General features: G+C 43.2%; 1 protein-coding gene and 1 non-coding gene across 10 annotated transcripts in view; one reads left to right on the top strand and one right to left on the bottom strand.

Annotated features, from left to right (window-relative positions):
- The first annotated feature begins 10,744 nt into the window (after nucleotides 1–10,744).
- Nucleotides 10,745–21,175, top strand: part of LOC140529994 (nuclear body protein SP140-like protein) — a 59,129-nt gene continuing 48,698 nt past the window's right edge. For 8 of the 9 annotated variants that reach the window (XM_072649099.1, XM_072649096.1, XM_072649100.1 and 5 more), the window contains exon 1: nucleotides 20,315–20,445. The gene's annotated coding sequence lies outside the window, so the exon portion shown is untranslated. Of the gene's footprint in view, nucleotides 11,732–13,255; nucleotides 13,323–14,633; nucleotides 14,992–20,314; nucleotides 20,446–21,175 lie in introns of those variants that run through there. The other variant, XM_072649097.1, reaches the window with a different exon arrangement.
- Nucleotides 11,054–11,125, bottom strand: TRNAW-CCA (transfer RNA tryptophan (anticodon CCA)). Its single transcript has one exon. It is a non-coding gene; the product is annotated as a tRNA-Trp (tRNA).

Here is a 21,175-nt window from a genome sequence, read left to right on the forward strand (position 1 = left end):
TGTGCATTCATAAGTCCTTTGTCCTCTATCAATAACAAAATAACGACAATATCCAGAATTTCTGTTCCTTGTGCTTCAAATGTACAATCCCATCCATCTCTCACGGAATGATCTTTGTTGAAAGATGAAAGCAAATAGAATCTGTTAGCTTTAATAACACCTGGTACAAGGCTGTTCCTATTTAGGCACATGAAAAATGCTATAATCATGTGTTTCTTTCATGTTTACCAAAAGAAAGATCATAGAATTGCTGAAGGTCAGGGGAGTTAGTGTGCTTTTTATACCAATGACTGTGGAGCAAAGCTTAAAGCGCAATACAGAACAGAGACTAAATCTGATTAGTTAGAGGGGGAGAGAGATTATGACATGGGAGAGGCTGGAGAGCCTGCCTTGGAATCAAGAGAACCTGAGTTCACATCCTTCCTCTGACACACACATCCTGTGTAACCATAGACAAGTCACTTCTCAATGTTATGACATTCTAAGACTGCAAGTTCATGCCAAACTAGTAACTGTATCAGTGAAATAAATTTCCCATCCCAGGAGTTCCTTCCATAGGAGTCTTGGACCAAAAAAACAGTTAAAGTAGTAAAAGCAATATTGTAACAATGTAACAATGATCAATTATGAAAGATTTAGTTACTCTGATTCAAGATAATGAGCCAAGAAAATTCCAAAGGATCCATGATGAAAAAAAATGCTCTCAGCTTCCAGAGACAGAACTGAAGAACTCTGAGCACAGATTGAAGCATACTTTTGTCACTTTCTCTCTGTCTGAGTCTGTCTGTCTCTCTGTCTCTTTCTGTCTCTTTGTCTCTCTCCATCTCCCTCTTCCTTCCTTCCTTCCCTCCTTCTTTCCTCCTTTCCTTTCTTCCTTCCTTCCTTTCTTCCTTCCTTCTTTCCTTCCTTCCTTCCTTTCTTTCTTCCTTCCTTTCCTCCTTCTTTCCTTCCTTCCTTTCTTTCTTTCTCTCTCTATATATGTATAAAATGAATTCTGAATGCTGAAGGAAGGGGCCAATGAGTTGGGTTGGTTGTCTTAACATTCTTCTCCATGCGTAGGTCAAACAGACCCTGCTCTTTTGTGGTTTGAGAAGCCTGGCATACCACTCACTTTGTTTCCAGGGCAGCCCCAGAATTTTCACCTCTGAGTAAAGATTTGATTGTGTGTTTTCATGAAGATATAATATAATATGATCAACCAGTTTTTTTCCAATCATTTTTTCTTTCCTTCTTGGATTCTTCAGTCTATCACCCACTTACTATTCATTACACATTTATTCCAGCTCTCAACTTTATAATTCTTCTTTGTCTGTTTCCTAAACCTGGAACACTGATGCTCCTTATCTCTGCTTCATGTCTCCTTTTTTTTTTTTTTTTGAAGCAATCAGGATTAGGTGACTTGTCCAGGGTCACCCAGCTATTACATGTCCAAGACATTGAACTCAGATCCTCCTGACTGCTCAAAGTGGGACTTTAACTGAAATGGAAGAAACCAAAAAAGGTAGGAAACAGAGATGAAGAGGAGGAGAGTTCCAGACATAGAAGATTGCCAGGCCTAGAGGCCTGTATTGGGCTACCCGAGTCTTTCTTACCTGTCCCAGGTCTTCGGTTGGCCAAACCGGATAAACGTATGAGAGAAAGGTCGTTCCAGAGTCGAACAGGTGTTGAGCTTTATTACAGGGTCTAGTTACAAGTGCAGGGAGGTCTTCCTTAGAAGGAAGAGGGGGAGATTTCCTAAGAAGGCTAAGCTTAAGGGATTGGAAGTAGAAGTACAAGCGGGGAGAGAGGGGGAGGGGAGAGAGGAAAGAAGAGGAGCGGAGCCTACTGTCCTCTTGGCTCCACACGCGCTAAGAGAGAGCTTTCAGGCTTCCTCAATCCTACTTAACCTTCAGCCGCTCAGTTTGCATCTCAATACCGTGCTGTTAGGTAACTAGGTGTGCTCCAATCCGGGACGACCTCGAGGGCAGGGAGACTCCACCCATCACGTATCTCCCGGGGAGAGGCGGAAATACCCGAGCTAGCCGAGCTAGCTCAGTCTGACCTTCTCGAACCCCCGCTGTTCATGGAGGGCCTCGTAAGACTCTAAGATTTAGAAGTCCCACTTTTACCCGCCCGAGACCGTCCACACGGAATTGAGCTTCCAATCCCAACAGAAGATAGCCAGTGAAAATTAGGAGTTTGGAACAAATAGCATACCATGTCCTTAAATGGCGGGATACTCTCTGGAGAGCAAGATATGAGAAGATGGAAAGGGTTTTAAAGTCAAACGGGATTTTATTTGATCCTGATAGGGAGCCCCTGGAGTTTATTGATCAGGGGGTGATATGTTCAGAATGGTGCTTTGGAAGGTCAACTTGAGAGGTGAATGGAAAATGGGCAGGAATAGGGAGAAGCTAGAGGCAGGAAGACCAACCCACAAGTCACTGAAATAGTCCAGGCATAAGGCGATGAGGGCCTCTACCAAGACAGTGGCCATGTTAGAAGAGAGAAGGGAGTATATACAAGAGACATTTCCAAGGTAGAATCAACAGGACTTGTTGACAGATTGGATGTAGTGGGTAAGGGGAGGTGAGAGAGAGAGAAGTTTAGGATGAAACCTAGGTTTTGAGGATAGGTGACCGGGACGATGGTGATGCTCTGCACAGTAACAAGGAAATTAGGATGAGGGGAGGGTTGCATGTGAGGGGGCGGGGTGTGTGGAAGACAACGATTACAGTTCTGAACATGTTGAGTTTAGGACATCCAGTCTGAGATGTCCAATAGGCATTTGCAAATGTGACTCTGGAGGTTAGGAAAGAAGTTAGGGATGGATAAACTGGGCCATCTCCCAGGACTCAGATGGCTCTGAAGGAAAGAGTGAGGCTGGTGACTTTGCACAGCCCTTTCTCACTTAAATACAATTTACTTTTAAGTCATGGTATCATCCCCCTGATATCGTGGCCCCCTTTGAGAATAGAGGACAAACTACACACACACACACACACACACACACACACACACACACACACACACACACACACGGGCTGGATAAATAAATCTGAGAATCATCTGCTTAAAGATGATAGTTAAAACCATGGGAGTTAATGAGATTGCCAAGTGAAACAGTATATAGGGAGAAGAAAAGAGGACTCAGGACAGAGTCGTGGGGGAGGATGTGATGTGACAGAGGAGTCGTCAGGAAAGGAAAGGAACAGTCACAGGTAGGAGAAGACACAGGAGAGAGCATTATCACCAAACCCCAAAGAGAAGAAAGTATTGAGAAGAAGGTGATGGACAGCGTCCATGGCTACAGAGAAGACAAGAGGGATAGGAATTGTATTACTCAGCCATCTGAATGTTATCTTCTTTCAGTAAAATAGGTGCCTTTCACAGGCACAGACCATGTTTTATATTCACTTTGTAACCTAAGCATTTAGTAATAATTTTTTCAGTGCTTGCTGTGGGCTAGGGAACACGTGAGGGCTTCTAGGTGGTGCAGCAAATAGAACCCCGGGCTTGAAGTTATGAAGACTCATCTTCCTAGGTTCAAATCTGGCCTCAGACATTTACAACTGTGTGAACCTGGGACAGTCACTTAACCCTTTTTGCCTCATTTTCCTCATCTGTCAAATGAGCTAGAGAAGGAAATAGTGAACCACCCCAGGTCTTTGCCAAAAAAAAAATCCAAAACAAAACCAAACCAAGCCCAAATGGAGTCAGAAAGAGTCAGATGTGACTGAAAACAACTGAACAGCAGAAACAGGTGCTATGCTAAGTATGGGCCATATCAAGGGGAAAACCCCAGAGCAGTATTTAGCTGGTAGAGACTATGAACTAATGGTTATAGACTCTTCTCTCAGCTCTGTCATGGAAAATCTATATCCTAGGATTGGTCAATCTAATATTAAGAAATTTTGAAAGTAAATGGTATCTCCTAGGTCATTTGGGGGCTATCTCCCCTGCAAGGAACACCACCAGGTTCGATCCTTTACAATTAATTAATTGTATTAATATGATTATTAGAATTAATTGTATTAATATAATTATTACACTTAATTAATTGCAATTTATTAATTACATTATTAATTATCACAATTAATCCCAAAGGTGAATCCTGTGAAGAAACCACATATATTTGAACGAGTAATATTCAAAGTTTTAATTATACAAAATATGATTCCTGGTTCTAGTCCAATATACAGTACAAATTTGAATAATTCAATCACTTCAGAGGAAAAAGAAAACATCGTTTTGTTTCTGACTCAGAGATTAAAAAAAACTATCCTGGGATAAGCATTCCACTTGTGATAAGGATATTTGCTTTTATCTGATTCATCTACCCATGTATTGTATATTGAGTAACTCAGAGTGCTATGCATGGATTGTCCACAAGGTGGTAGTACACAAACGTTATTGTGGTCGTTGAGTTGTGCCCGACTCTTAGCAACCCTATTCTGGGGTTTTCTTGGCAAAAGTACTGGAGGGGGTTACCATTTCCTTCTCCAGCTCCTTTTACAGATGAGGAAACTGAGGCAAACAGGTGAAGGGATTTCTCCAGAGTCACACAGCTAAGAAAGTGTCTGAGGTCAGATTGAACTCGCAAAAGATAAATTTCCTGACTTCAGTCCTGGCACTCTATCCACTGAGCTACCTAGCCAGGCCATGCCAGTATTCCTTCCCTGTAGATGAGAATGCCCACGTTTCCCCATCAGCAACATCTTCAATGGCCACTAGGAAGTGCTGGAATCCTGAGCTGCCATTTTTTCTGAATGGCAACATAAACTCTTCCTTTTTGGTTAATGGGAGTCTACCTCTCAGGCAAGCGACCTTATCTTGAATTCTAGTCTACAACAAGAAATATTAATATTTTTTTCAAGCAGATGCTGCTATCTCAACCTCCCACCCCTTGAAAGAACTCTCTCTCTCTCTCTCTCTCTCTCTCTCTCTCTCTCTCTCTCTCTCTCTCTCTCTCTCTCTCTCTCCTCTCCCTCTCTCCTCATACCTGAAATCTTCAGAAAAATGGCATGGTAGTGTTAGCATAGGTGAGGGGGCCATGAGAACAGACCAACTGTCCTTCTTTCCCTTGGAGGGGCAGGCATCTGGATCTCCTCTCCTCCTTCACATTCTCTACCAGCATTCTGAAGAGTGTAAGGCAGTGCCTGGCCTCCAAGGAGCTCATTATTTCTCCTTCTGTTGGTCAGAATCAGGTCTAGAATAGCAGCATCTCTTGGGTTTTCTTTCAGCTTTTCTAAGGATGAAATGATCATCCTTCTTATCCTAGCTACTGCTTTTAACGCTGTTGAACATATTTTCTTTTCCTGGAAATTCTCTTCTCTCTAGGTTTTTGTGATAATGTTCACGCCAGTTTCACTCTTTGTTCTTTGTCTGACTCTTCCTTGTCTGAGCGTTCCTTGTCAGTCTTCATTGTTGGCTCATTATCCAGATTAAGTCCCTCAACTCCCCAAGGCTCTGTCCTGTTCCCCCACCCATTCCTTCCTCCTTCCCCTGGTCTCTCTTTGTCTCTCTCTCCCTCCCCCTCTCCCTTTCTTTTCCATGCACATGCTCTCTCTACCTCTCTTTATCTCTCTATCTCTTTCTTCCCCTCTTTCTGTCTCGTGTGTGTGTGTCACCTCCCATACGGTTAATTATTATTTTCATGGAGATTCCAAATCTATATCTCCAGCCCCAGTCTCTCCCATGAGCTCCAGGTCTACATCAACAATTGCCTATTAATATTTTTACATGTATAATTAATATCATATTCTCAGTGAGTGGGGGAGGGACTGAAGGGAAGGAGAGATTTCAGAACTCACATTTTAAAAAAAACAAATGTTAAAAATAAATCAATGCATGACTTTAAAAAGAATTGCCTAGTAACCACTTCACATTGGAAGTCTCAGAGACATCTCAAACACAGCCTGTCCGAAACCAATCTCATTGTCTTTCCCCCTAAATTGTCCCCTCTTCCAGATTTCCTACTACTCTCCAAGGCACCACAATCCTTACATTTTCCCAAGTTCCCAACCTCAATATTGTCCTTGATTCCTCCCAACTGCCCTCACTTCCCCCCTCCACTAAACAGTGGCAAATCTTGCCACAATGTTTTCTACATTCAACTCCTCTCTCCTCAGATGGCTCCTAGCTACCATCATCAGCCCTCATCACCTCCTGCCTAGATCTTACAAGAGTTTCCTATTTGATCCAGCCACTCCAATCAGGGAAAGGGTTATGCTGACACCTTTGTGCAGCTTAGCTCCACATAAATCCATCTCACCGGCAAGCCAAGACATCATCGTCATGGTGTTGTCATAGTGTCATTGGTCCTCTTCAAGAAAGAAGGAAAAACAGCAGCAACTTTCTGAGAGCACAGATCTGACCAGGTCACTCCTGGCAAACAGTCAACTACATGGCTCCCTATCATTCGTAGGATAAAACATCACCTCTCTTGTTAAACTTTTAAAGTATTTCAGATCCTTTCTTTCTAGTTTTTTGAACATCACTCTCCCTGTCACATCCTCTGATCTAGCAACACTGTCTTTCTTACTATTCCTCCAGACTAACACTCCAACCCTCAGCTTCATGCCTTTGCCTTGGCTGTCCCTATGCCTAGAATGCTCTGCTCCATCACCTTCATTTCATTCAAGAATCAGTCAGACCCAGATGTCCAAGGGTGAGACACAAATGAGCTGTAGGTGCTCATCATCCCTCTGTGCAGAACCTGCCCCTTCCTGGCACTGGCCAAGTTGAGGAGGGCAGGCCAATTATAAGCACAGTTTTCTGCCCGAAACAAAAGAAGAAGCAAGCAACTCAGGGAAGAAAGACAGCCAAGCCAGTGCCTTAGAACCCAAAAAGAGACTTCCAGAGAGACAGACTTCATTTGGACATAGATGGAGAGAACAGAGCGGCTGCCTCCACTGCCAGACTGCCTGCAGGGAGGTTCATCTGCACACCTAGAGGAAAGGTGGTCATCCCAGGCTTTGGAAAAGGCAGAGAAGAAGGGATATCCCCAACTCTCTCTTTCTCCCTCTCTTCCTCTCCCTCTACCTCCTGCCTTCTGCTCTACCTACACAGGCACCAAGCCTCTACAGAGTCCATCCCTCCTCCTGCCCCAGAAAGCCATTATTAGGTGTGGGGCTCCACCCCCACTGGGAAGCTGGTTTCCTGGGTCCTGGTCTAGACAGTGGGTCAAACTTGCTGAATGACCCTTAGCTAGGTTGGGCTCCTCTCTGGTTTCAGGGTCTATTTCTGTGGAAAAAAAAAAAGTAGATCATAACCACCATAATCCCTTCCAGAAGTTACATTGGAAAGAAGGTTGGGAGTGAGGATGTTAGAATGTTTGGAAGGATGTAGGGCTTGGACATTCATTACCTCAGACATCAAGAACCTTCACAAGCCTGGGCGATGGTGCTAGGGAGAGGTCTAGAGAGGGGAGAGGTCTCCAAGGTTCCTATAGGAAGATAATTTTTCTGTATTTGCTTTATGACCACAATTTTCATGAGAAAACTAGTCATATAACTAGCTGGAGCTTGAAGAATTTAGCTAACATCAGATTTAAGCTCCAGTGATTAACAGGTTAGTGAGTAGAGAATTTCTGGCTCAGCTCTGTTATCTATGTTTACTTAGGACATGCGTAACAAGTAACTAAGTAAGCTCCTGTGTTAAAATGCTGAACCTACAAATCTCAGCTTTATCCCTAGTGTTTTCTGACTAGTTCATTATTTTACCTGACATAGAATTTCCCCTTCTGTTGTCTGTTCTTTGATGTGTAAATGTTTACATTCCCTTCTACCATTAGTAGAATTCTATTATATCCATCCTGCCCTACAAACTAAAACCTATATATGGGTCCTGAAATGGCTGCTTGGGGTTCAGTGATTTTTGTAAACTGTGAGACTATGCTGATCATATGACAAATTGGTTATTAAAATGTTAATATGCATTGATAAGTATGATTGGCAGTGTTAACCAGGGATTTGGGGCAGTTGAGTCCAGACTATATTAAGCAGACATTGAAGAAAAAACAATAGACATGCATGCCAGGAGAACCAAGTACGGAGTACACTGGAAGCTGAGGACTTCAGAGAGAGAGGGTCTTTTCTGTTCATAGACCACAAAGTGATGGAAATAGGGTGCCACCTGAAATAGTTAGGCACAGCATTGGTTTAGGCCAGTTTAGACTGCCTCAGGGAAGTCCAGAGTGTGCAACCCAGTAAGGTCAGGCAACAGTCATCTACAAGGGTGTCTGAGAACAAACAAGACCAAAGCAGAGGTTCTTGGGAAATGAGCAGGATTCAGATTCAGCGGGGGAAGTTCTGATTGGCCCATTTTGCTCTTAGTGCAATTTCAGTTTCTTCCTGAGATCCAGGGAAAGATGACTCAAGGATAACGGATTAGACCCTGTTATGTTTTCACAGCAGCAGCAAATATTAAAGAATCATTGGACTATTTTTTATGGGGCCAGAAATAGGGGAAAAGTACTTGGGCAGGGACACTCACACTTGGCTAGTTAACAATAAGACAGGAAAGAGAAATGGGAAAAACAAGCAGAGAAAGACTTAAAGGAAGAGAAAAACGCTGAAGGAGAGAAAATAAAATTATCAATGTTACTGATATGATAGTGTCATAAGAGATTTTTTTTTGTTTTAAATTTCTTTTCTACTTGCTGCAGTGTAGTCATTTTATTTGTAAGAAAAAACCACATAACTGGCTAAAGCTTTCCTTATAGTATAGCATTTGGCCAAGACCTCCAATGATGAACTAGTTAAAGGTAAAGAAATTTCTGGCTTTTTTATGATAACCATTAGTCTAGTTACAAATTCCAAGGTAACTCCTTTCTGTGTTTGCTTTTCAGTATAAAACTTTTTCTGATGTAATTTTTCCCTTTCTGTATCTTTGACATGTAAACCTCTTTCTCTATACATTTTACAAGTTTATCTTTGAAATATAAATGTTTACCTTTCCCTTTTGACATCTATAAAAATCCAGATGGGTCACTTTTTAAAAATTTTATCAAACTAGAAACTCTATGGGACAGTTCGGTAGTGCAGTGGATAGAGCACAGGACCTGGAGTCAGGAAGACTCCTTTTCTTGACCTCAAATCTGGCCTCAGACACCAGCCGTGGGACCCTGGACAAATCACTTAACCCTGTGTGTCTCAGTTTCCTCGTCTGTAAAATGAACGAGAGAAGGAAATGGCTAACCACTCCAGTATCTTTGCCAAGAAGGCCCCAGATGGGGTCAGAAAGAGTTTGGAGACAACTGAAAATGACTGAGCAACAACACAGAGAGACTATATAAATCTTATGAAAACTTTTATTTGGTGCTCAGTGGTCATTTAGAAATGGAGTCATGTTATAAAATGTTTCTGTGTGTTTATAAGTATGATTGTCAGCAGTACCAATCAGTGAAGCTTTAGATACTCCTATATCAAATTGGCAGACCACAAAAGGACGTGGAAAGACTGAATCTTTCAGCTTAGAAGTCCTCCAGCATATACCAGGTAAAATTTCCCTGGGGAAGCTTCTAAGAGGAAAAACTTGACTAAAGATCAATTTTCTAGTTCTAAAACATTACAGCAATGTAGAGCTGTGTACTTCTGTGTGTCGTCTTGTATCCTCTGTCTCTCACACCTAGACATAAGTGCGTGTGTGTGTCCTTCGTAGCCAAAGAAGACCATGCCATCAGAGAAATAATGACATGACTTGCACTTGACTTCATTTTGAGTGAGGGAGGGCTGTGCAGGTCACCAGCCTCACTTCTCCTCCAGAGTCATCTGAAGCCAGTAAGCAGATATTCATCAGGATGACTGGAGATGACCCAGGATGAGGCAACTAGGGTTAAGTGACTTGCCCAAGATCACACAGCTAATGAGAGTCAAGTGTCTGAGGTGAGATTTGAACTCAGGTCCTCCTGACTCCTGCTCTATCAGCTGCACCACCTAGCTGCCCCATACCTAGACATAAAGTTGAATTCTGGAGTACCCAGTCTAACAGCTCTACTGATGTCCTGATGACTGAGTCATAGGAGTCAAAAGCAAGGGTTGGACTGAGAAAATCTGAGGTCTTAAGTGGAGGTATCTGGTATTTTTCAATTTATGTGTCCTTTTACCTCATTTTCCCTCAAGCAAATTAGCAAGACACTGAGCAGTCTGTTGTCTGTTATTACTGTATTATCTGGGCTATCATCCTTGTGGCCCTGGTCTAGTAAAAAAAAAAAACTGACATAAAACTCTGATTTGAGTGGTCAGTGGTCAGTCTCTGGTTTTTGATCTGATTTGATTTGGTTACAAGAATCCAAATCTGCCATAAGCCTTAACACTAGGATTGGAGGGGAGGGGGTGAGGTGTGAGATATTTGTCTTTGGGATCTCTCAAGTTACTATCTGTCAAATTACTGTGTGGTTGTTGCCATAAATCACACCAAATTTCTGGTCTGGTTTGGGGACTGACATAAAAGCTTTTTTCTATTCAACATTTTTTTTTTTTAGGGATTTCTCAGACTGTAGTGATTCCAGGCTAGTAATTTTATTCAGAAATCATTTTTTGATCCCTCAGGTTCTGGTCTGATTATCCCTGGTTGACCTAACTGCCAATATGGGATCTGAACAGTGCACCCTTATTAAAGACACCCCTTTGGGTTGTCTGTTGGCTGTCTGGTAATTCTAATGTGTGACAGTTACCTGAAGATTCAGAAGTTACAATTATTCCTGGTTGAAACCACTGATTTTGGAGATCTGGTTTAGTTAAATTCTGAGAAAAGAAAAGTGAACCTCCGCTCCCGCCCCCAGAATATTTTTAAACTTAAACCTCTCTAACGCTTAAGTAGTGACACTTCATATCTAAATTGTTTGGGACTCTCTGTCATTACTACAATTCTAGGATTTTAATGACAATCTTCGCTATTATACAATCGTGTCCCTATGAGATTTTCTCCTTTTTTTCTCCAAAGTGTCCTCATTTTACAGATAAGGAAATTAAGCACATGGGGTTTTCAGTGACATGGCCAGAGTCACACACAGCTAGGAAGTGTCTGGGACGCAGGTTTGAACACATTGTAATGTCCTAAAAGACAATTGTGACCCCGACGTGATTTGAACACGCAACCTTCTGATCTGGAGTCAGACGCGCTGCCGTTGCGCCACGAGGTCTTCCGTTCGGGGAGGTCGTACTTTCCTATTAAACGGGGACTTCCACTATCCCCTTGCTTGGACTTTTAAGTTGGAGATAAGTTTCAGGAAGTGATAGGAACTACTATGGATTTCCCCCAGTCCCTGGGCTCCTCACAGAAGTTAGTGCGCTAACAGAAGGGAGGCACAATGAGACCAGATTTCCCATTCGCCAGAAGGGGGCAGTACTTGTAGGAAAAGTCGTTTACCGTACGTTAATTATGGGACGTGATTTGAAAGTGCTGAAATGTCACCGTGAGGCTTTAGGGGCAAATGGGGTCTCTTGGTTATTCAAAACATTCCTCTCACTCTTTATTGCCTAGAGATATTCTCCTGGAGGACTCTCCAGAGCATAGAAAAATAATCATAATTCTCTAACGAACACAAACTTTGACTCTAAAGGGAGAATTTTTTGCTTACTATTGTAAATTTCTTAGCAAAGTCAAATCGTCTAGGTGAATTACAAGCTAAAATAGAAACTGGAATGAACTTTTGCTTTTGTGAGAGAAACAAATCTGAGATATGATAAGAAATAGATCTAGTGCCTGGTACAGGAGGTTTCTGAGTTAATTTCATTAGAGGATAGAGGTAAGTTATGCAGAAGAGCTCTTAAAATTGTGATTTCCTTCAAGATAGGAATATAGTGTAACTCACAACTCGAGAATGGTCTCTTTGCACCAGTTTAGGAGTGAGTGTCCATTTTCATCTTGTAGGAAACAATGTTGACAGTTTTAGTTCAATTGATACACTTACTTATTCGTGAAGGGAAAGATTTAATAAAGTGAAAGAATCAAGTTTTAGAAGAATATAAGTCTGAGATATGTTTGGGATGTGAGGGATGGAGAAAGTGGAATTTTGGATCAGTGTGGAGACACATGCAAATTGGAAGTTTAAATATAGTTAAAGGAAGTTGAAAACGTTGGAATATGCCAAAGGAAAAGCCTGGGATTTAGGACACTATTGCAGAAAAGTTTAAGAAAGTTTTAGATCTCTCTAAGATAAAAAGAGAATGGGAAGATTTTTGTGCCTATAAATGTGTCAATACTATTTAGAGATGTGCTTATTACAATTAATTTTGAGAGGTCTCATGGTCTCCAAGTTTTATTTCAGCTATTTAGATATTCCTATTGATAATAGGAGAAAGAGCTGGAATTACAGAATGATCCATATTTGGCAGAATTCTATTCAGTTATTAATTTGCCAAGTGAAGACTTTAGAAATGCATTTGCAACATAGAATTATTTGAATCTAGGGAAGGGGTGGGGAAACTGCAGCCTGGAGGCCACATGTAGCCCTCTAGGTCCTCAAGGACTGCCTTTGACTGCATCCAAACTTCACAGAACAGATCCCCTTAATAAAAGAATTTGTTCTGTAAAACTTGAACTCAGTCAAAAGACCACAGTCAAGGACCTAGAAGGCCACATGTGGCCTCAAGGCCTCAGGTTCCCCACTCCCAGGTTTAGGAGGTTTTAAAAAAATCTGTCCTTGAAGGATCAATAGAGGTTATAGTTCTATCTTTTTTGTGGGGAGTATAAAATCATAATTTCATTACAGTGGACCAGAGGTTATGTTTGCAATTCCTTTGTCTGAGAAGGTGCCTTAAAATTTGTCAGTGTAACACATACTTCAGGAAAGGTTCTCTTCTTATTATCTTATCTGATAGAGAACATTCTGTTTGTTTTGGCCTAGAGCAAATAGTCTGCTAACTAAAGATGTTTCCTTTGTAAGCATTTTCTTTTTGTTTTCATAGTCGACCTTCTGCCTCTGTGCTCTCTGATCTAAGTGGATACCCACTTTGTAAGATGCTGTGACTCTGTCTCTCTCTCTCTGTCTCTGTCTCTGCCTGTCTCTCTATCTGTCTCTGTCTCTCTGTCTATCTCTGTCTGTCTCTCTGTCTCTCTGTCTATCTGTCTGTCTGTCTCTGTCTCTCTGTCTGTCTGTTTGTCTCTCTGTCTTTGTCTCTCTCTTTTTCTGAGTCTTTCGAGGAGGAAAAAGAAGCATGTCATCTGTGAAATTAAAGCAATATTAAGAGGTATGTCATCTGTGAAACTAAGGATGGGGTTTGAATTTTTGATGGGACTTTTCTTTGGGTGGGACTTTTTGTTCCCTTAGACAGACAGAAAGCTGAATCAGAGAATCCAGGACCAATCAACTTCCAGCCAAGCTTTGTTTATATGGGGTAATATACTTCATTATTTGTGTTTTCCTTTATTTTTGTCCTTTACCCTTCCTGTTGTTTGGAATGTTTGCTATTTGAATATTCTGCTCATTTCAGGATTTGTTTGTTTGGGGGGGTTTATAATTAATTCTTTTTTCTTTTTTTTTTTTTTAGTTTTCAACAGTCACTTATGTAAGATTTTGAGTTCCAATCTTTTTATCCCTCCCTCCCTTCCCTTCCCAAGATGGCAAGCAATCTGATATAGGCTATACATGTTCAATCATATTAAACATATTTCCACATTAGTCATGAATCAGAACAAAAGGGAACTGTTTTTCCTGCAGGAATATCTCCAATTCCTTCCTTTTTTTTTGAATGTCTATATTCTTTCATTGATGCTTCTGCTCAGATTTGCAAAGTGAGCCATTTGGAATTGCAGCTTGAGTTCCTTTGCTTTTTGGAATAGACAGTTATCCTTTCCATATCATGACTTTTCCCATCATGATATCACATATCAGCATAAAAAACTAAATGGGAATGTTGGGGGAGTTTTGGGGAAGCTGCCGATGACTCACAAAGGTCAAGTACATAGGTCAAGTAGTTATTGGATTTTTTTCATTTTTGATAGGATCATCAAACAGTAATCTCTTGTATAGAATTGGTTTGTGGTTTGATCTCTATTGTGTTCCTTTGAGATTTTTCTTCATTTCCCACCAGCTGCTCTGCTAGGTTTAGACTCCACCATGCCTTGGCTATGGGTATCCTGCAGCAGCTCTCTCCCATTACCTCAGATTCTTTTTTCTGGATCTCTCTCATAATTAGATTATAAGCTCCTTGAGGGCAGGGACAGTCTTCATTTTTCTTATTTGTATCCCCAGTTCTTTACACCAGACCTGGCACTCAGTAGATGCTTAATAAATGTTTATTGGTCATTTCTTTAGGTTTTCCCTATTACCAAAGTTTTGTTGAGAACTGAAAAAGATAGTTCAGCACAGTGTGTGGAAAACTAGATGTGGAGTCTTGGAGGACTGGGATCGAATCCTGCTTCTCAAAAACTTACTAGCTGTGCATAAGTCCCTTCACAGCTATCAGCCTCAGTTTCCTTATCTGTAAAAATTGAGACTTCCACATTCCAGCATATTTCATCCCTGATCACCCTCTCCAGAGCTGGGCTAGGAGATGGAGATATCTTCCTGTTTTCCACCACCCCTGGCAGCCCCACCCATCCCCAGCTGTCATCACTTTAGGATTCACTCTCTTTGTCCATATCACTTTCTTTGTACCGTCTTTGATGCATCTACTAGACTGCTGTCATTCTCTCTCCTTTCTCAGAGTGCCTCCCACACTTGGCCTTTCATATCACCTCACCCCCAAATACCATCATTCCCAGTTCATCACCTTCTACTTTTGGATGGCATGAAAGACCATTTGAAGAGCAGGAGTAGGGAAAGAAAGACTTGAAATGAATAATAAATATGGTATCCAGAATACAATTTCACCAGTTTTTAGTCTGGACATGTGAGGAAGGCCAGAGATTGGATTTGGAGAGGAGAAATATAGAAGGAGGAGAATAATCCCCACGCCCAGATACTATGACATTGACTTGGATGAAGGAGTCCCAGACCTGAAGAGAAGAATTCAAGATGAAAGAGAAGGAGAAGGCATTTGGCAAGCAAGTTTAGCAAGAAAAGTAAGTAACTGGGGAGTAAATCATATCAAGGGTTAAGTGAATACATTAACAGGTTAGGGCAAAAAGGACAGGAAGTGTTGTTCAGTCACATCCAACTCATCATGACCTCATTTCAGTTTTTCTTGGCAAAGATACTTGAGCAGTGTGACGTTTCTTTCTCCAGTTTATTTTACAGATGAGGAAACTGAGGCAAACAGGGTTAAGTGACTTGCCCAGGGTCACACAGCTGATACTGGTGTGAGGCCAGATTTGAACCCAAGAAGATGAGTCTTTCTGACTCCAGGACTGGCACTCTATCCACTGTGCCACCTAGCTGCCCTGAAACATCCATTAGTCATTCAAAAAATTAAAGCTGAGAGTTTCAATCACCAGAGAGAGCAAGGAATTACATCGTAGTTATTTCTGCCACAGCCAGGTGAATTATCTCAGACTGTCCAAAATAGAACGGATTATCCCCTCCCAAAATAAACCGCCCGTCTTCTGAACTTGCCTGTTTGGGTAGAGGGCAACCACCATCCTCCTAGTCACCCAGGCTCATAAACCCAGAGTCATCCTCAACCCTTCCTCTCTCACCCACTACATACTGAGGAAGAAATGCTGAATCTCATCAACATCTCTCCCATACATATCCTTCTCTCCACTCATACGATCACCACCCTTCTTGAGGCCCTGATCGCCTCTTGCCTGAATTATCTCAATAGCCTCCCAATTGATCTCCCTGCCTCCAGTCTCTCCCATCTCCAATTCATCTGCCACACAGAGGCCAAAGGGGTTTTCCTAGCCCTCATTTCTAACTGTTACTCCCCTGCTCAAGAAGTTTCCGGGCCACTATTGCCTCCAATATCAAATACAAACTCACTTAACTTTTAAAGTCCTTTAAAACCTGACTCCAGGATGATTATCCATTACTCCCTTTCACAAACTCTTCAATTCAGTCCAACTGGCCTTTTCCATGTTCCTCACACAGGACAGCCCATCTCTGATCTCCATGCTTTTGCACAGAGTGTTTCCCACACCTGGAATGCACTTGGAATCCCTAATTTCCTTCAAAGTTCAGGTGCCACTAGCTCCAACATGAAACCTTTCCTCATCCTCCAGCTGCTAGCGTCTCCCTTCCATACACAAACACACAAATTACCTTCTCCTCATGCTGTGGACATTTTGTAATTGGTGTGGGGGAGTGCTGGAGGAATCCTTGGATTTTCTGGCCTAGGGGCTCTCGTGTGGAATTCTATATGCTCTCTGTCCCCTTTCTAAGGGACAGGTGCTCTGGCCCCTTGCTGAAGGATACACCCTTTGCTTAGATGTCATGACTCTAATTAGTGTTGTTCCTCTTGACTGTGGAACCATTTCAAAGACGTCTAGCCACTGATCCAGAAAGAGCAGCACATTCTATGAGCTCTTTGGGGGTGGGGATAGGGAGGGTAGGAGGAAGCCAACACTATCTTTCCCTCTCATTCAAACCCATCTCTAGCTCCAACAACAATGGCAGCAATCCTGAAAAATGCACATTTCCCCTTCTGGCACTAACCTCTTGAGTTTCTGAGTAGGGCACTGGGAATGCAGAAGGAGATGATTTCCCCATCAGGATACTGCTTAAAAAAGTCAGTCATGTTGGCCAGGAGATCCAAGTTCTGTGAGCTTCCCAGACCTTGCAGGTATGAGGTGCATAAGGAGCCTCGGCCACTTAACCATCCAAAAAGAGCCTGAGGGAGGGGGATAGAGCACAGCTTTTCAGTTCTGCTCTCAGCCCCCACACAGCACCACAAAGACCAATAAAGAGTTGCTGCATTATCTCAACAAAGTACATGACATTTAGCAAATACATCTGCCTGGCTCCATGGTGGAGAGGAGAGAACAGGAAACATAGGGACATCTTGTTCCATGGAGTTCAAAGTAAGCAGAGCGGTAGATTAAAAGTCTACAGTGAGCCGGACAGCCCAGTATGAAGGAGAGCTTTGGAAGCACTTCAGTGCTCTGCCACCTTCAGCCATCCAATCAGAGGGGAGAGGAGGCTGAGGGAGGTAGCAAGGTGTTGAGTAGCTCTCTAGTGCCCCTTCCAGGATAAGAAATGACCTGAAATCTCGTCATCAATTTAAACAAGTTTCCTTCCAGCAGTGTTCCAGTTCATTCAGGGACTTGTCACTCTTAATCTAAAGTCTTGGATTCTTTGGTGTATGGAGACCTGTCATCAGGTAAGGAAGCATCTTACTACTTTAATTGGGGTGGGGTGATTTCATTGATTCACTCAGTCACCACGTCACCCTTACAGTCTGATGCTAGAAGTAAAAATACTGTGAGCAACATTCCAGTATGAGTGTCTACTTACTCATTTGTTTTAATGTTCCATAACCAGTGCTCCCTGAAAATACAGCAGGTCAGAAGAGGAAACCTTAGCAAGAAATTAGAGCTAACTTTGAGAGCATAAACCCACAAATTCTCACATCCCTAAATAGGACGTGGCAGCACCTGTAGAAAGAGAGATGGAAACAAGACGGAAAACCTTGTTGTTACGTCCCTGGTGACCACAGACAACGCGACATTTCTGCTTAGGTGCACCTGGGACTTTCCATCTTTGGCAAGTGACTCGTCAGTGCCACCTAATGGTTAAAAATGCTTGTTGATTGATTGAGAAATACTTCAGGCTGGTCTATCTCCCAGAAGGAGGTGAAGGGATTTAAGGAATACCCCTCTAGGTTATTAAAAATTATAAAATGACCAACAATATGTGTCTCTCTAGCCTCACTCTGAAAGAGATGATATATCATCCCCTTAGTGAGTGTTTCCCAGGGCTCTCTCTGATGCCCTTTTCTCCCTGGATACTACCTCATTGGATGATCTCATTAGCTTCCAAAGATTCAACTTTCATCTCTATGCAGATGATCCTCAGTTTTATTTGTCCAGCCTTAACCTCTTTCCTGACCTCCAGTCTTGTTTCTCCAGCTGCTTATTGGACAGCTCTAACTGGATGGATAACCTGTAGACCAGAAGTGTCAAACAGGGACCACCAGACCTCACACAGTCAGCTAAACCTCCAGAGAACCAGATTAAAATATAATTGGGAGATGTTTAACAAAATAAGTGAAAACATAGTACAACATAGATCATGACGATTTGTGGCTTTCTATGTCAATAAACAACCAGAATTTCTTTTTCAGTTTGACATCACTGCTGTAGACATCTTAAACTCAATGTGTCCAAAACTTAACTTAGATTTTCCCCCAAAACCTTCCCCTCTTGCTAACTTCCCTGTAACCACTGAGGGTGGTACCACCACCCTCCCCCTCAATCGAGGCTCAAAAACTAGGTGTCCTCTTCTACCTCTTACTTTCTCTCAACTCCCATGTCCAATCAGTGGCCACATATTGTCATTTCTGCCTTTGTAACATCTCTTATATATGTCCCCTTCTCTCCTCTGACACTGCCACTAGCCTGGTGCAGGCCACCATCACCTAAAGCTTAGACTATTGCAATAGCTGCTGGAGGGGGGAAGTCTCACTGCCTCAAGTCTTTCCCCGGTGTCAAATTAATGACGCTAACGATGAGACCTGACTATGTCATGCTTGTACTCAATAAACTCCAATGGCTCCCAATTTCCTGAAAACCTTCATAACCTGGACCCTCCCTGTGTTTTCAGTCATAAGGATGCCATTGTGGTCCTCTAAGAATGAAGGACAGCAACAGGCTGTGAGATCCTTGAGGGTGGGGGCTGTCTCTCCCAGTACTTATCACAGTACCAGGCACACAGTAAGTGCCTAATAAAAGTTTGTTGACTGACTGACAGTAGCTGTCCTGCAGGAGAGTTGTAGCAAACTGCTTGGAGGAGCTTTCAAGCTTCCAGCATCTCACCTCCTTAGCACCCCACCCTCCTCTCCCTTCTCTTACTAATAATCTCTTACCAAATGTCACCAACTACCTCCTCATCTCATCCTCCTCTACATACTCTCCCTCCTCCTCTTCTTTGTTCTCTTTCTCTTCCTCATCCCCCTTTTTCTCCCCCTCCTCCTCTTCCCCTCCTCCTTACCCCCCCTTTCTCCTCTTGTCCTCCTCTTCTCCCCCTCCTCTTTCCCCTCCTCTTCTGGTCCTCTACCCTGGCCAGAGTTCATTTGATCCACTGTGGTCAGTTCCGGGCACCGTGGTTTAAGGGAAGATTGGTAACCTGGGGAGAAGTCTGAGAAGAAGTCTTTGGAGGATCTCCTGAATGAATACTTAGGGTGGACCTGGGGGGTGGAGCAGGGGTAGGTTAGTTAGGCCGAAATACTTGAAGGATTCCGGTGTGTTTCTGTTTAACCTCAGAAGGCAGAGCTAGGTGATGTAGGAGAAAGTTACAGGATCCAGCTGAAGTATGATGTAATGAAAAACCTTGTAATAATCACTCTGTCCCAGAGTGGTGTGGGCTGCCTGAGGAGGTGGTGAGTTACCTACCCTTCCTCAGGCAGGACACATTCCTCTTGTATACTGGCTGGAGTAGACTCTGTTGAGGGTTCCCCAGCACACACACTCAACCCTCGAACTCTATGGTGCTGTGATAGGGTTGCTGTTTAGCAGGTCATGTGAACTCAAGAAAGGTGATTCTGGCAGCTCTGGGGAGGATATGGGTGTGTCCTGGTGACTGAAATAAAAATCAATGACTTGAACATGACACCAGGGAGGGGCTGCCCGATAGTAGTTTCCTCGGAAGCTTGGAGAAAGGGTGGGAGAGGCAGTAGAGAAACAGAATCCCAAGAAGGGGAAACTGGTTTCTTGGGAGAAAGGGCAGGTAGATTTGAGGTGACCTCCTAGACCCACAGGCAAGTAGGAATAAACATTTATCCAGCCACTACTATATGCCAGGCACCAGGCTAAGTGCTTTTACAAATATGATCTTTGATCCTCACAACAACCCTGTGAGGTAGGTGCTGTTATTATCCTCATTTTTTTACATTTGAGGAAACTGAAGCAAACAGGGATTAAGTGACATGCCTAGGAGTCACACAAATAGTAAATGTCTGTGACTAGATTTGAACTCAGGTTTTCCTGACTCCTAGGCACCTTACCCCTTGCACTGGGCCACGCTGTCTTCTTGCCTCAGGTGGCACTGGGGGGGAGAGAGGGGTGGTGTGCCTGGGCACAGGCCCCCTGAGGACTTAGCCAGAAGCATGCCATGATCAAATCATGCCCCTCCTTGCTTCAATGATTTCCCAGTCTCGCTCCATAGCACCGTCCCCTTCATTCTCCTGGGATGAGGGACCTGGGGTCCTCCAGCTTATCAGCTCAGTCAGGTGATTTAAGTACTCAGACAGCCTTGCCCATCTAAGCTCACTGACTCATTGGCAGAAAGGACTTTCGCTTTCAGTTCTTAGTAAACGAAAGTTTTAAACGGAAGTGCAACTGTCTGGTGATACTGAGTTAGATCCCAGAGCAGAACTTCTTGGTTCCTGAAAGGCCAGAGTGATCAGCTGTGAAGCGCTTCAGGTAAGAAGGAGGGGAGGCACTGATGACCCAGGTTACGGACCTCAGGGAGAGGGAGTGGAGAGCGAGGGGCAGAGTGTGCCGGGCCTTCCTGAGGAGGGAGGGGGAACACGGAGGTCCCAGAGATCTGTGACCACAGCCGGGCCTCCAAGGCTCACGGTCAGATCTGCATTTTAGAAAAATCACTTTGGTGGCTGAGTGGAGGACTGCCTAGAGTGGGGAGAGACTTGAAGCAGGGAGATCACCCTCCCTGGCACCCGCCACCCCCACCCAACAGACGGAGTCAGCACTAGGGTGGAGACAGGATCAGAGGAGAGAAGGGAGGAAGGGACACTGCCCCAAATGACAGCCCAAGTCTTTGGAGACTGTTATCCACAATTTCCCCTGTTCCTAGCTGTCCAAGAGGAGTCTTGGCAATGAGGTCACAAACTGGTCACATAGAACAGTGATAGGAACCTCAGTTATCCAGACAATCACTGGAGCTCTCAGTCTAAACTCACTGACTCACTTCCATGATCCTTTTGTCCTTCAAACAGTGATGGAGCCAACAAAGGGGAGTGCCATTGTAATTTGATTCTCAGTAACAGAGAAGGAAAGTCTGGGTGATGTCTGACCTGCACAAGTCTGGGGAGAGCAGATTGTAAAAGGGTCAGAGGAAGGATAGGGAGGACCTATCCTAAGGACCTAAGCCTAAGGACCAGAAAAAGAAAGGAAAGTCTGCCCAGCAGAAATG

The sequence above is a fragment of the Notamacropus eugenii genome, chromosome 2, assembly GCF_028372415.1.
Source record: "Notamacropus eugenii isolate mMacEug1 chromosome 2, mMacEug1.pri_v2, whole genome shotgun sequence".
Taxonomy (NCBI): Eukaryota; Metazoa; Chordata; class Mammalia; order Diprotodontia; family Macropodidae; genus Notamacropus; species Notamacropus eugenii.